General features: G+C 39.5%; 1 non-coding gene across 1 annotated transcript; it reads left to right on the top strand.

Moving 5' to 3' along the window:
* The first annotated feature begins 9,565 nt into the window (after nt 1-9,565).
* Trnar-ccu (transfer RNA arginine (anticodon CCU)) lies at nt 9,566-9,638 on the top strand. Its single transcript has one exon. It is a non-coding gene; the product is annotated as a tRNA-Arg (tRNA).
* The last annotated feature ends 5,395 nt before the right edge of the window (nt 9,639-15,033 follow it).

Here is a 15,033-nt window from a genome sequence, read left to right as displayed (position 1 = left end):
ATTTTTTTTTATTTGTTTTTTTACCTCTGCCTTCCTTATCAATATCTGAGTGTTTGTTTGTTTGTTTGTTTTTAGAGTTTGTGAGTGCATTAATTTGTGTGTGTGTGTGTGTGTGTGTGTGTGTGTGTGTGTGCATATAACTAGTACGTGTGCCATAATAAATATTACATAATTAATCATAGTTTTACTTTATGCTCTATGTACCATGATTCAGTGCCCTATAGATCTAGGACGTATAAATATACTTGCTGTCAGGTGTAATAACAAGAAGGCAGTTGGTTTCTACATCCATTGTTGTCAAACAGGATTATTATGGAATCACGTGATCAACCAGTTTAAGCTCTCTCTTTCTATCATCGTGTGATATACCCTGTTCATGAATAAACTTCATGGTTAAACAGGCGCGGTGGAGCACCCCAATTATCTCGCAGAAATCCATCGGCAGCCGAGCCTCATTTGCATAAAGTAAACAACATGTACTCGCGTAGTTGAGAAAAAGTAAACAACTTCTCAAGCTAATAACAATTTAAGGAAGCCTATTTTTGGATTAAAATTGGGTTAGTTTGAATTTGAAAACATGTCCGAATATTCACATATAACATATCAAAGGATTTGACAATGATAAAATGTGAAATTTTAGCGAAAACCTGGCGAGCAAAATTACCAAAAATATGCCTCGAAAATCATTCTAAGATTCACGAAGTGTGATTGCGGAACAAAAGCGCCATTCGGACAAAGTACACCGACATTTATTTATCTGCTTGCATTTTAAATGTCATACCGTAATATTCCCGGCCATGGTTGTGTCGGAAAAAACCAGAAGGTGATGTCAAAAATGACACGAACGCTAAGCGTACAGGTCGGTCCCATGTATATATAATCGCGTCACTGTAGCGTTGCATGTCACAGCACACACAACGCATTGCTGCATGCAGCGTGCGCGGCAGCAGCTCAGCAGTCACCGCCGTGCGACACTCGGCCACTGCACTTTTATTTGATCGAATAAATGTAATTTCTTACCTTCTACGAAGGAGATAGTTTAACAGAAACAAAAACACGAGAAAGTAGAAGTATGCAGACTGAACTGAGCTGACATGTTAATCTAAAAACTGAGAACTGTGTTCTGAGACAATATAGATCTAAATGCAAAAAATCTACTCCTGTGTCACATTATATGGCATGTGTGAGGAAGAAGAAAATTTGGCCTAGGGAAGGGGGAGGGGGGAGGAGGAAAAACTATTTGTTCATAAATATGCGATGACACAGAAAATCCAATCTTTATCATTTTTTTTTATTTATATGATTATTATTTAAATCATTATTTATTTTTTTTTTTTGATTACCTTCTACTGGGTGGATGGCATAGTTGGACGAAAGCAGATGGGGGGCCAGTTTATGTAAATCTGAATTATTTTCAGCGGCCATGTTCTTTATTGATGTACATGCAGGTAGGCATTAATTTTGTGTGTGTGTGTGTGTGTTTATCACTATCATGTGTGTGGTACTGTCTTTCTTCCTACGTACATTGTTTTAAAGTGTTTTTATGTATTATGAAGTACTAGTAATTTTTGCTACAATTATGTGTATGCACCTTCTTCCAACAAATCCTTCCATATTTCCTCTCAGATGTTGTCCACATTTACAAAATCATGTATCATCCTCAGGGCTGCCAACTCTCACTCATTGAGAGTGAGACTCACTCATTTTGGTCCTTTCTCACTCTAAAACTTTATTTCATTTGCATGCATTTCTATTGATCTCACTCATTTTGACTCCGAAATTATAGCACTGGCCTATGGGAGTCTCACTCTCAAGTAGTTTCCAATGTTGGCAGCCCTGCATCCTTCTCACACATTCCAATAGCAACATCACTTTCCTCAATGATTGCCTCTTCCAACTCGGTGCACATCAATCGTACAGAAACGCATAAACAGAAGTATGCATCCCACTGAAGCTACGGTCACAGAAGTCCTTACGAACACTGTAAAAATGACCGATTTGTACAGCCCCAAATGGACAAAAATCTTTGTACGGCATTTGCAGGGATATCTGTGACCGTAGCTTTAATTCCGAGAGAAGTAATATTAGATTCTAGTTCACAAGTTAACAGAGGGATGATCTGCATGATTGAGTGCTTTGATTTCTACTTGAATTTTATTATAATTTAGAGTTTAAATGTTAGTGTTACTTAAATACGGTGTTATTCATTCAGCTTTGCTGGCCATGGTCATTGCTGAATTCATAACTAGGAATAGAAAATTTCATAACAAACACATTCCTGCTTATGATTTTTATGAAGAAGTTAATCGCATGTGCTACCAAAATCGCAAAAACAACGCGCAAAATCACAAGCTTCACACCCGGGCCTCACACATTCACAAACACAATCACAGGCTCCGCTCAGCTTTCTACCAACTGCTAAGGTCCACCGCCCGGGCCGGCCTGGCCGGGCCGAACCTCGAGCTCGGCCTCGACAGAGACGCGCCGCAGAGTCCGATCAAAACCACATCATGTCAGACCGTTACATTGTTATGATTATTTTACTCATTTAAACGAAACATTAAGATGTTTGTAAGAAATACAACATTCAAATATGATTATCACGAATGAAATTTCATCAAACTTCCTACTTACCAAATCACACAGCACGAGAATCCCAGCTGGCAAAATTGACTGCGGCCGCACAGCGTCACATGCAAACCAACAACAACGCACGAAATCCTGAATCTCACGTATCCACGCACGCATCCCCATGTTACGGGAAAAGAAATGACGTCATTTTCAAATGCTTCGCTGACTACAATTTTCTATTCCAAACCCTGTAGAAACAAGTTGATTTCTCAAAAAGTACAGGTTGAATCAAGCGAAAACTTTCACCATACATGGATTGAGGCCTGATGAACTTATGTTGCCAATTTCGGACACATTGGAGCCCGGCCATGGTCCAGTCGTAAAAAAACAGAGAGCATGTTTTGCGAGAGGTGATTTTCAAAAAGCTTTAATATCTCAAGTTCTGGTGCAGCAAATTTCATAATTTTTTCATCAAAAGGAAGATTTTTAAAAACTTAGATAGTGTGGGAAGTTTGAGTTTACTAGCGGCACGCATAGCGGCACAAGGAGAAGGTAAAGATTTGACTTTTTCATGCACTCATTTTCGGGCAGCCGTGGATGCCCGTTGGAAATTCAAATAGAACGGGGCGATAATGAGATGCAAATTGGGGTGCTCCACCGCGCCTGTAAATAGTTCAATGTTTCTTCCACGAACTGGTGACATGCTATTCAATAAGCTAGTTCGGGGTTCCAGTTTGCGCATAAGCAGAAAAAGGTCATTTGTACCGAGAGACAGGTTCGTTTTTAGATCTACTCAGATAAGTATCTGTGATGCAATGATTATTCATGCAATCCTTATTAATGATGCCTGCCAGTATACTAACAGTATATCCATCCACCTGACAGCAAGCCTGGCATTTGGCAATGTTAACAGAAAAAAAAAAGTTTAATATATTCAATACAGTACAATGAAATGGATGCTTCCCGAAGTGTTGATTGACGAACTATTCTGCTGACTTGACTTCACATCAGGTTCATTCTTTGTTTGAATACGAGCTCCATAAATTGCTATGTTGGGCAAGCTGAAGCATTATGTCGCTTTGAACCGAGGGAAGTGCCTAATCAACTGAGAAAAATAAAAAGGTCATTAAATTTGTACCCATGTGCACATGAGCTATCTCCGAACTGGCTTTGTGATAGTTCTTACCAACCACATTTATGTGTCTTACTTTACTTTACTTTATTCTACTTTACTTTACATTACTCTATTCTCCTCTACTTAATGCTACATTACTTCACCATACTTCACTTCACTTCACTTTACTTTGTGTTACCTTACTTCAATTTGCTTTACTTTACTTGAATAGATCTTCAGCTTTATGGAAAAGGCATCCGTGTTAATCAGCAAATGAAACTCCGTTATGGATTCTGGGGCGGGGTTTCCATAGTGTTTCTTTTCCTGTTTGTCCATTTAGATAACAAACGAAAGTGCTGATACACAACCATGTCTAACGCCAGATTTAACCCCAAGCCAATCGGAGAGTTATTTTGGCACAAGGACTACATTTATATAATATTCATAATATCCAATGAACACAGAGGACCCGCATGTTATCCAGAAGCTGGACTTTGACATCTTACTAATCTAGTACCCCCCCCCCCCCCTCCCTCGGCGTCAACGGCATAGTTTCGGTTGAGATGGGGCTTCAGGTTTCCACCGATTTTTGCTGATTACATTTTGAGATAATGACAAACCTCCATGAAATGTGAAAGAAGATTTATTTTTTAGAGGAATTCAAAGCTTAGTGATGAAAATTGGTGTTGAAATGGCCGAGATGTCCAAAACAAAGTGATCCTAATAAAACATGTAAAAAGGTGGGACCCGCTTTTTATTAGGATTGATTTGCTTTACTTTGTTTTTGGACATCTTAGCCATTTCAAAAACCAATTTTAATCTTATAAACTTTGAATTCCTCATAGTTTATTGTATGCGCTGTAAGATTTCATATAGTGGTTTCTAAGTATCTTGCAAAAAGTTCAAAGCTGAATCTTCACTTCAACCAGTACTAAACCATCTCTTTAACCACATGTCATGTCAAAGCTTGCAATTGCTTTACGGGCATTACTTTAGATTTTGCTTATATTGACGGAGTCAGTTAGTTTTCCGAACGATTTTCAAGTTACTGTATAGGTATGCACTGAGAAGCCGAGTTTTTCCTTCTGACTGGGAGTGAGAGACTTAGTAACAACTGCAACCGAAAAACGGAGGGGGGGGGGGAGGGGCTGTTTTGAGCTGTTTCATTTTGCAATTCGAAATTGTGAATTTTTACATAATTCTCATCCATTCGTTATGGAAGATGGTCCAGCAAGAGATCATTTTGATCAAGGATCAAGGATGAAAGAGTCTAAAATGTTATTATGACTGACATGACCTAGTATAGATGTAAGAGTTGATAGAGACCTCTCGATTTTGAATTATATATTTAGAAAGGAAAATAGCTGCATAAGATTCAGTGCATGAATAGGGCCTAGGTATCTATAGCCAACATACATGTATAAATCCAATAATCATTATCGATGTATTATACCTGCCGCATTTCTTTTTTTCTTGGAGGTGTGAGAAAATGATTGCTACCTGGGCGGGTGAGCGTGAGATGGGTTGTTGAGGAGTGAAACTCACACCATAGACGTGAGACCTGGTAGGTCTGATATGCATTAAAGGACAAGTTCACCTTCATAAACATAAGGATTGAGAGAATGTATATAGCAATATCAGTAGAACACATCATTGAAAGTTTGAGGAAAATCGGACAATCCGTTCAAAAGTTGTGAATTTTTGAAGTTTTTGTGCAGTAACCACTGGATGAGAAGACTACTGCAGTTGATGATGTCACATGTGTACAACAATATAACGAAAATAATAAAGAGATTTTCACAAAATTTCATCTTTTGAAAAAAGTACACATTCCCTTGACTCGTTACCGACATATGTTATGGGTAATATTATTACCCCTGCCTTTAGAAAGAGGCAAGTCAACTGCTCTTTTATTATGCGAAAAAAAAAGTGAAAATATGTTGATTTTTTTACATTTTCTTTATACTGTTGTACTCATATGACATCACAAGCTGTAGTAGTCTCCTCATCCAGCGGTTCCAACACAAAAATTTTAAAAATTCATAACTTTTGAATCGATTGTCCAATTTTCCTCAAACTTTCACTTAAGTGTTCTACTAATATTGCTGCATTCTCTCAATCCTTATGTTTATGAAGGTGAACTTGTCCTTTAAGTTTGAAGCGTTTCAAGCAAAAAAAAAAAAAAAAAAAAAGTCCAATGTCGTTGCCCACAAGCACCTCTAGGCTACCAAAAGTACATGTGCACGGCAACGGCGTAAATCCATACTGAGGAGTGGGGGGGATGATCGGCGATAGTCACCATCACCACGATTACAAGCCCATAACCGAACCGGCGCAGCCTTGAGGGGGACGGGGAGTGAGAGAAGCTTGGTAACCCCCCCCCCCCCCCCACACACACACACACACTTTACAGGGATCGGATGTCTCACTCTTTTGCATGAAATATAAAGTGGGAGGAGAGTGATATATTTCTGACAAACTGTTACAAGCGAGCTTGAAAATTGTGACATTTTACAGTCCCAAAACTGCAGTTTGTGACTGTATTTTGTCCGCGTTGGAAATTAAGGGGGGCACCGGGTGAAACTGCTGGCAATAACTACTGACAGCAACATCAAGAGAATGGCATAACAATTAAATGCGAGCGAGCGAAGCGAGCGAGCTTGAAAATTTTGACATTTTACAGTAAAAAAAACCTGCTGTTTTGGGCTGTATTTTTTCGCTTTGGAAATTAAGGGGGCGCACAGGGCGCAACTGCTGGCAGTTCGTACTGGCAGCAACATCAGGAGAATGGCATAACGATTAAATGCGAGCGAGCGAAGCGAGTGAGCTTGAAAATTTTGACATTTTACAGTCCCAAAACTGCCGTTTGTAGCTTTATTTTTAGCTTTGGAAATTAAGGGGGAGCACCGTGCGAAAACTGGTGGCAATTACTGGCAGCAACATCATGAGAATGGCATAATGATTAAATGCAAGTGTGCGAAGCGAGCGAGCTTGAAAATTTTGACATCTTACAGCCCCAAAACTGCCATTTGTAGTTATATTTTTCGCTTTGGAAATTAAAGGGGACGCACCGGGCACAACTGCTGTCAATCACTGGCAGCAACATCAGGAGAATGCCATAGCGATTAAATGCGAGCGAGCGGAGCAAGCGAGCCTTAAAATTTTGACATTTTGCAATCCCAGACAATGTCGTTCGTAGCTGCATTTTTTCGCTTTGGAAATTAAGGGGAGGCACACCGGGCGAAAACTGCTGGCAATTACTGGCAGCAACATCAGGAGAATGGCATAATGATTGAGCGAGTGAGCGGAGCGAGCGAGCTTCAAAATTTTTGACTTATTACAGTCCCAAAACTGCCGTTTGTAGCTTTATTTTTAGCTTTGGAAATTAAGGGGGGGGGGCACCGGGTGAAACTGCTGGCAATTACTGACAGCAACATCAAGAGAATGGCATAACAATAAAATGCGAGCGAGCGAAGCGAGCGAGCTTGAAAATTTTGGCATTTTACAGTAAAAAAAACTGCCGTTTTGGGCTGTATCTTTTCGCTTTGGAAATTAAGGGGGCGCACAGGGCGCAACTGCTGGCAGTTCGTACTGGCAGCAACATCAGGAGAATGGCATAACGATTAAATGCGAGCGAGCGAAGCGAGTGAGCTTGAAAATTTTGACATTTTACAGTCCCCAAAACTGTCGTTTGTGGCTGTATTTTGTCGCTTTGGAAATTAAGGGGGAGCATCGGGCGAAAACTGCTGGCAATTACTGGCAGCAACATCAGGAGAATGGCATAATGATTACATGCGAGCGAGCGAAGCGAGCGAGCTTCAAAATTTTGACTTATTACAGTCCCAAAACTGCCGTTTGTAGCTATATTTTTCGCTTTGGAAATTAAGGGGGGGGGGAAGCACCGGGCGAAAACTGCTGGCAATTTATGGCAGCAACATCAGGAGAATGGCATAATGATTAAATGCGAGTGAGTGAAGCGAGCTTCAAAATTTTGACATCTTACAGTCCCAAAACTGCCGTTTGTAGCTATGTTTTTCGCTGTGGAGATTAAGGGAGGAGCACCGGGCGAAAACTGCTGGCAATTACTGGCAGCAACATCATGAGAATGGCATAATGATTAAATGCGAGTGTGCGAAGCGAGCGAGCTTGAAAATTTTGACATCTTACAGTCCCCAAAACTGCCATTTGTAGCTATATTTTTCGCTTTGGAAATTAAAGGGGACGCACCGGGCACACTGCTGTCAATCACTGGCAGCAACATCAGGAGAATGCCATAGCGATTTTTAATGCGAGCGAGCGGAGCAAGCGAGCCTTAAAATTTTGACATTTTGCAATCCCAGAAAATGTCGTTTGTAGCTGTATTTTTTCGCTTTGGAAATTAAGGGGAGGCACACCGGGCGAAAACTGCTGGCAATTACTGGCAGCAACATCAGGAGAATGGCATAATGATTAAATCCGAGCGAGCGGAGCGAGCGAGCTTCAAAATTTCGACTTATTACAGTCCCAAAACTGCCGTTTGTAGCTTTATTTTTAGCTTTGGAAATTAAGGGGGAGCACCGGGCGAAAACTGCTGGCAATTTATGGCAGCAACATCATGAGAATGGCATAATGATTAAATGCGAGTGTGCGAAGCGAGCGAGCTTGAAAAATTTTGACATCTTACAGTCCCCCAAACTGCCATTTGTACCTATATTTTTTGCTTTGGAGATTAGGGGGGGGGGGGGCGCACCGGGCGCAACTGCTGTCAATCACTGGTAGCAACATCAGGGGAATGGCTTAGCGCTTAAAATAATGCGAGCGAGCGGAGCGAGCGAGCTTTAAAATTTTGACATTTTACACCCCAAAAACTGCCGTTTTTAGCTATATTTTTTTGCGATTTGGTTTGTCCCACTTTTATGGGGGAACCATCCCCCCCCCCCCATCGACGCCTCTGCATATGAGGGAGCTTTTGTTAAGTGAAAGATATGCTGCACACTCTTTGACAAATTAGGGAAATATACGTCAATCTCAACAGTGTACTTATCGAAAGGGATCCAGTATAGCGGAGCTTTTGCATGTTTATGATTGCAATTCAACGATTTGGTGCATAGTTCTGGCGGTATTTGGACAATAATTCCATTAAGAAAGTTCGAAATTTGTCCTCATCTCGGAAATTGCTTGGGGGATAAATGATTTGCCTGCCTAAACACTTTCGTAGGGGCGGGGCAAATGCCCTTTGCCCCCCCCCCCCCCCCCCGAGATATTTTCGACTCCCCTGATCTTCTCTGGGTATACCCATAGATGTATCTTGACTGAATTATCAGTCACTGTCGTTCCTCATGAATGATTCAGGAAATGGAGGGGGTTCAATTATGGCAATATAGTTTTGTTATTGTTTGTTTGTTTGTTTTCGTACATATTTTGCAGATGGTCCCAAGTTACTCTCGTCTTAGCATGTTTACATGTAGGCCTACACTATTTGACGTTGTCAACGTCTGAGCCATACCTTACAGTGTATGTCCATGTCCGCGAGCGAGCGAAGCGAGCGAGCGCTTGAGAAAATTATGCATTCGATTTCCTACAAGATAGAATACTGTTCAGCTCTGTTACCTGTCTGAAGGCCGGCGTACAAACGTCATGCAATATGCCAAAATTGATACAATTACATTTCTGCTTCCTCCATTTTTTTTCTTCAAAATTCAGGGGGGGATGATTGTACAGGCCATCCCCCCCTCCTCCATTTCAGGGGGGGGGGGGGATATATCCCCCCCATCCCCCCCGGGATTTACGCCCATGGTGCACGGTCTTTGACAGCGGCAGCATGCAGCTCCCGCGTATTCCCCATTGAAATCCGACCAATCATAACAGAATAGTTGCACTTAATCATCATGGGTTCCCGAAGCCTCCGTGGCCTAATGGATAAGGCATCGGTCTCCTAAACCGGGGATTGTGGGTTCGAGTCCCACCGGAGGTGATCAGTTGGGCAATTTTTTTTTTCTTTCTGTTTCTTCTTTAACCCTCATTCTTCTCCATTTTCCTCGCATGTGGTACAGTATGCTTTGGTGCTGCTGTTTTTGTTACTTTTTTTTATCTGTGCTTTCTTATTGGTAATTTCACTATAAAGTTTGAAAAAGATAGAACATGAAGTTGACAGATGGAATCGTCTAGCGAATTTTGTGGTAAAAGGGAGAGGTGTCAGTTTTCATTGTCGATCAAGCTCAAGATCCGAACCTTGGATTTTCTAGTTGTTTTTTTTTTATTGTTGTTGTGCAGGTTGTTGTTGATGATGATGATGATGATGTATTAGGCATCTGTGTTTTCCAAATAGGCCTTACTTCTTATTGGGAGCCTACAATGTGTGACGATGCAAAAGTTAATGTCCCGATGCTTTGACAAACTACTCTCTGAGTCCCTGAAATGGAAGTTTGTTGTTTTCATGAATTTCATGAGATTTTAAACTAAAATTTACATGTAGTAAGTTGTAGTCGATGTGTAGACCCTATTGGGGTCGTTGACTCTCACGTCATCATTTCACAGGTTATTACATTATAATCATGATCACGTTACACATTATTGCTTTATTAATGATGATGGCAATAGAAATAACGTTATAGATCATGTCATTTACATCATACTTAAGTCCCCTCACCGAAAAAAAAAAATACGCTAAGCTTAAGTAAAACCTGAAGTAAAGTAAAGAAATTTAAGTTCAACCAGATCCGATATTGCGTTTTGAGGGAAGTAAAATGAGGCCATTCCGTGAATTTCCTCGTAGCTGCTTATATAGGAACCAACTTCAGCTACCACTGGCACTGCTACACTGTAAAAACATGGGTGTTAGATTTAACACCACGGGTGTTAAATCTAACACCGATCAAACTTCAATAAAGGACCACACCCACAGGTGTTAAAAATGCACTGTGATGGTGTTAAAAAGTGTTCACCTGACACTTCGTGGTGTTAATTTGACACTGTACCAGGTGTTATTTTGACACTGTACTGGTGTTAATTAAAAAATGACACCACATGGTGTTGATTTGATACTTGTTGGTGTTAATATCAATGGTTTAACACCCGTCCAGCTTCAATAAGGGACCACCAGCTGGTGTTACTTTGGTGTAAAATTGTTTTCACATTTTTTCAAAAATCTAGTATTTTAATGTAAAATTCTTGATCGTCTTGTTAAAATTAAAAATCAACAAGAAGTGCAGTTACTAAGAAACTCTTCAAAAAATAGTTTAAAATTTGGAAATGACACCCGGGGGTGTTAATTTAACACCATAAATGAGCACCGAAAATTTAACACCAGCTCGGTGTTCACTATTTAACACCGGACTTTTTGCAGTGTATTCTGTCTTAAAAATCTACATTTATAACTTCTAGTGTGTCAAAAGCACTCACGATACGACTCGTCTATATATTGCACTGTATTTTGGATCCACCGTATGTCCCCCCCCCCCCCCCAAAAAAAAAAAAAAAATACAACGAGAACCTTTGCAATGATAAAATAGAAAATCAATCCAAATATAATTTCAGGGTATGAAACTATGATTTATTACCCACATCATACAGAAAACCCCATCCGATTTGCTTCAGTGGTCAAAGAGAAATGAGGAATTTTGTAGAGTACGTCAGGAATCCCTTCCCTCCAAATTCCGTCTATTGTGTTCACACATCATGCAGACAGTTCCAAGAGCATCCAAGTGCTAAACTTAGAAGAATCAGACCCGTGACATGCTTTACAAAAACCTTATTTCTCTGTAACCACCTAACCAAATTGAATGGGGTTTTCTGCAAAACATAGCTGAGATTTTGTATTTTAAGACCCTGAAGTAGCACTGAAACAGTTCGATCATATTGATAGTTATCAATGCGAAAATCTGATTGTAATTTTTGGGGGGACATATACTGTAGAGAAGATGTCCGACATTGCAACGTGATGGAACACCTATTTGCTGCCCTCATCGATGACGAATTGTCAGAAAGTCATTTACTGTCTAAACAGCAACAATAATTACAAACAAATCTAACAATCTCTGCAAACAATGTGCTGTAATACTGGAGATGTGGCAGTTAACAGATCTGACATTGATGGGCCCTGCTCTCCGGTTTAACCAGATGAATAATATGTATCTATCCCCTGTTCCTTGCAATGTCTCCTGGAGAGTTTGGTTGAACTCCAAGCACTCGTTTTAATGTAACCAAATATGATTCACACACACACACCCCCACACACATCACACACAGTTAGACACACACACAGCTATATAGACTGTAGCAAGAACTAATTAGTAATGTCATCATTACTATCATTCACTTTTCACTCTTTCAGTCTCTTTAGTTCATATTTCATTCATGCCTACCAGGTAGTAACTCTTACTGCAAATGCATGAAAACACGACACACTGCATATCTTTTTTGTTTTTACACTTTTAATCTACATATCAAATATCAGTAGTTTTGCAAATGATATTCTAGAGACTGGAAAACCAGAGTATCATACAAGTATGTCTGCTAAATCTCAGACATATACACTACACAAATATATAATTCTGATTTGTTCAACACTCCCCTGAATGGCACACATATCAGCAACATAATATATTCTGGGGGAAAATCACAAAGATTATAAAATCTCTTTTTACATCTTTGCTTATTGCACAATCATGTGATACCGTATCAGTTGCCATGACAACGTCACTGAAGCTAATGCCAAGCGAATGTCAGTAGCCATTTGTCTCCAAACTTATTTGTCCTTGTCTGGAATCACTTCATACACTCAATAAATGCAAACTTCTGATGTACGCTAGCCCTGTGAAGAATTCATGACTTACCCATGCTGTAGAAAGTACATGTATTTTATGCATGTACAACAAGCATGAAGGGAACGGTTCATTTTCGTAAAGACATAATGAAACTATTTGTATATATTTTGAATATCTGACTGATGAAATTTATTGATTATGGGTCAGCACATATATCCAGAGCACATGTACAGTATTGACCACTTCTTTGGTCAGCTACATACAAAAGCAGTTAGGTCAGGTGGGTATGGGAATGGGAATCACCGAAGGTTGGTTTACACCACAATATACCTGTCACCCCTTGACTCTGCAACTGTCTTCACTTGTTGGATCATAACTGCAATCATGGTACATGACTTCTGATCTGTGTACCACCCATGTGTGACTACAAGGAGATTGTAAGCCTCTAGTGTAGAGTCAAGGGAATTCATACTTGTGAAGATTTTGCCATGTAGTTAGCTGACAACAGGAATGTTAATGGTTATCATCATAGGAAGAGTTCAGATTTCAGTTGTATCAAACAAACCTGAATGCCTCGAGTCATCATTGTTTGATTAAAACAAATCAACGGGGGATGCATGATAACATAAGTTTAATCTGCTCTACACTCGGAATAAACTGACCTATAAAAAGTTATGAAAACTACTGAATTGATCATTCAGATCTGTCATGCATGCATCACACTGTGCTAAAAGGCTATCATGTTTCTCAAACCAAAACGGCATTGATGCAGCACAATGTCAATAGAGTGAACACTTTCTGGTTCAAAAGCGACGCGTATACTTTATGAGCAACATTCTTAGACTAGAAATGTACTTGTGTAAGTTTTCAAATCTGTGTAAGCAGATACATGAGAATACATCACTGACTGTGACGTCTAGAAAGAGCAAGTGCCCCTACAAAATGTATGATGAATACATGTACAACACATCATGGCATGGACGGATTAGTGACTCTTTCAGAAGAATAAACTGAGTAGCAATTATCTGTTAACCAGTAATTAGGGCATATATCTACAATATACTCTTTCAGAATCATGTCCAATATCTCTTGTGCAAGAGAACTAAATACAGCTCCCTCGTGCATACTGTACTACATTGCCATTGAAGATAACTTTAAGCACATACTCTATAGAAGAGGTGTTCTGGAGGTACATGGGATTACTGACAAGGTATGCATTTTTAATGAATACATTAGTAGCCAACGTTTTTCTGCCGATAGCCTTGGAAGTTGCCAGATGTGTTTGAAACAATGCAAAGCAATAAATGCAATGCTCATTGCAGTTGAAATTGTGAGACTTTCTACCCTTGAGTGGAAATTATCATGGGGGCTTCAATGAGGCCCTGTTGTGACTTTTTTCGGTGAGCATAGCATTGTGTTTATGCTATAAACTCTACTTATCATCATCATTGCCTGAATGATTCCTGCCATGGACAAGCAGCAGATACTTTAAAACATTTCAAAAACTATTCAAACAAACTTGTTGAATTTTTCATTTCTCCCAGTAACAGTGCATTAGTACTATGCATCTCAGGCGTAATGGGGATACAGTGTACTGACTGTGATCGTAGGTTAAACATAAGTGGAACTGGGGTAGGTATGCACAAGGCAACTCCATCTTTTCAACTGTCAGTGTACATGGTATGTGCATTTTCCATACAAGATTTTTAAGGTTAATGATTTAAAAACTATAGTACTCTCAGAATATCTTACATTCTAGTAGGCAGGAAAGAAACCATGCTTATCAAGGAAAACAGAGCTTTACTTTTCCAATATTTGATCCTTATCTCTAATATGGCACAGATTTCAAAGTAAAAAGTTTGGAGTGCAAGGGTTCCTTGATTTTTTTTCTTTCTTTAATTCTTGTATGTTTATAAGGTCTTTCATACGGTTAGCACACACAAGAAAAAGAATAGTTTAGATTCTCATGCACATACAGCAAACATGAATCTAGGCATTATTTCCAAATGTGAGCTCCTACCCCAAGGAACAGCTTAACAGTGGTAAAAAACCTGTGCACTAGACAGTCTTTGCAGCATTTGCACTATTTCACGTAGCTTTAATTTCATTATCATGTGAATATTCCACTAAATTTACTGACAGCAATCAGAAAGAGTACCATTCAGGACTGAAGACGCTCAGAATTAAAAATCATAATGATAATGCTTTCATGCACATAATTAGGCAGAATACTTGTAAAAATTGCACTGTACTGCTCTAAGGAAAAACATACTATCAGTTCAGAAGAAGATGGGTGTTAACACTGCATAAAGTTTACAGAATTAACACTAACCTGCCTCAGACCACATGACGTTACAATGAGTACACATGAATATATACAACTTGTATAAAATCTTTGGCACACATTAAAAAAAAAAAAAAAAAAAATGTTCTTGTTCAAGGCTCGACAGCAATAGGACCACATATGATTTTTGTCAAATTGGATCACTTCTACCTATTGTAGCATCTGAAATGATCCCTTAACATCAAGGTGATGAAAGTTTGGAGTTGGGGTAAAATTATAACTACTATTTTTGACCCCCTCGGGCCATTTACAATGCGATT

This window comes from Diadema setosum, chromosome 19 (assembly GCF_964275005.1).
Source record: "Diadema setosum chromosome 19, eeDiaSeto1, whole genome shotgun sequence".
NCBI lineage: Eukaryota > Metazoa > Echinodermata > Echinoidea > Diadematoida > Diadematidae > Diadema > Diadema setosum.
Note: the sequence above shows the minus strand (reverse complement) of the source record. Positions and strands in the feature narration are given on the sequence as shown.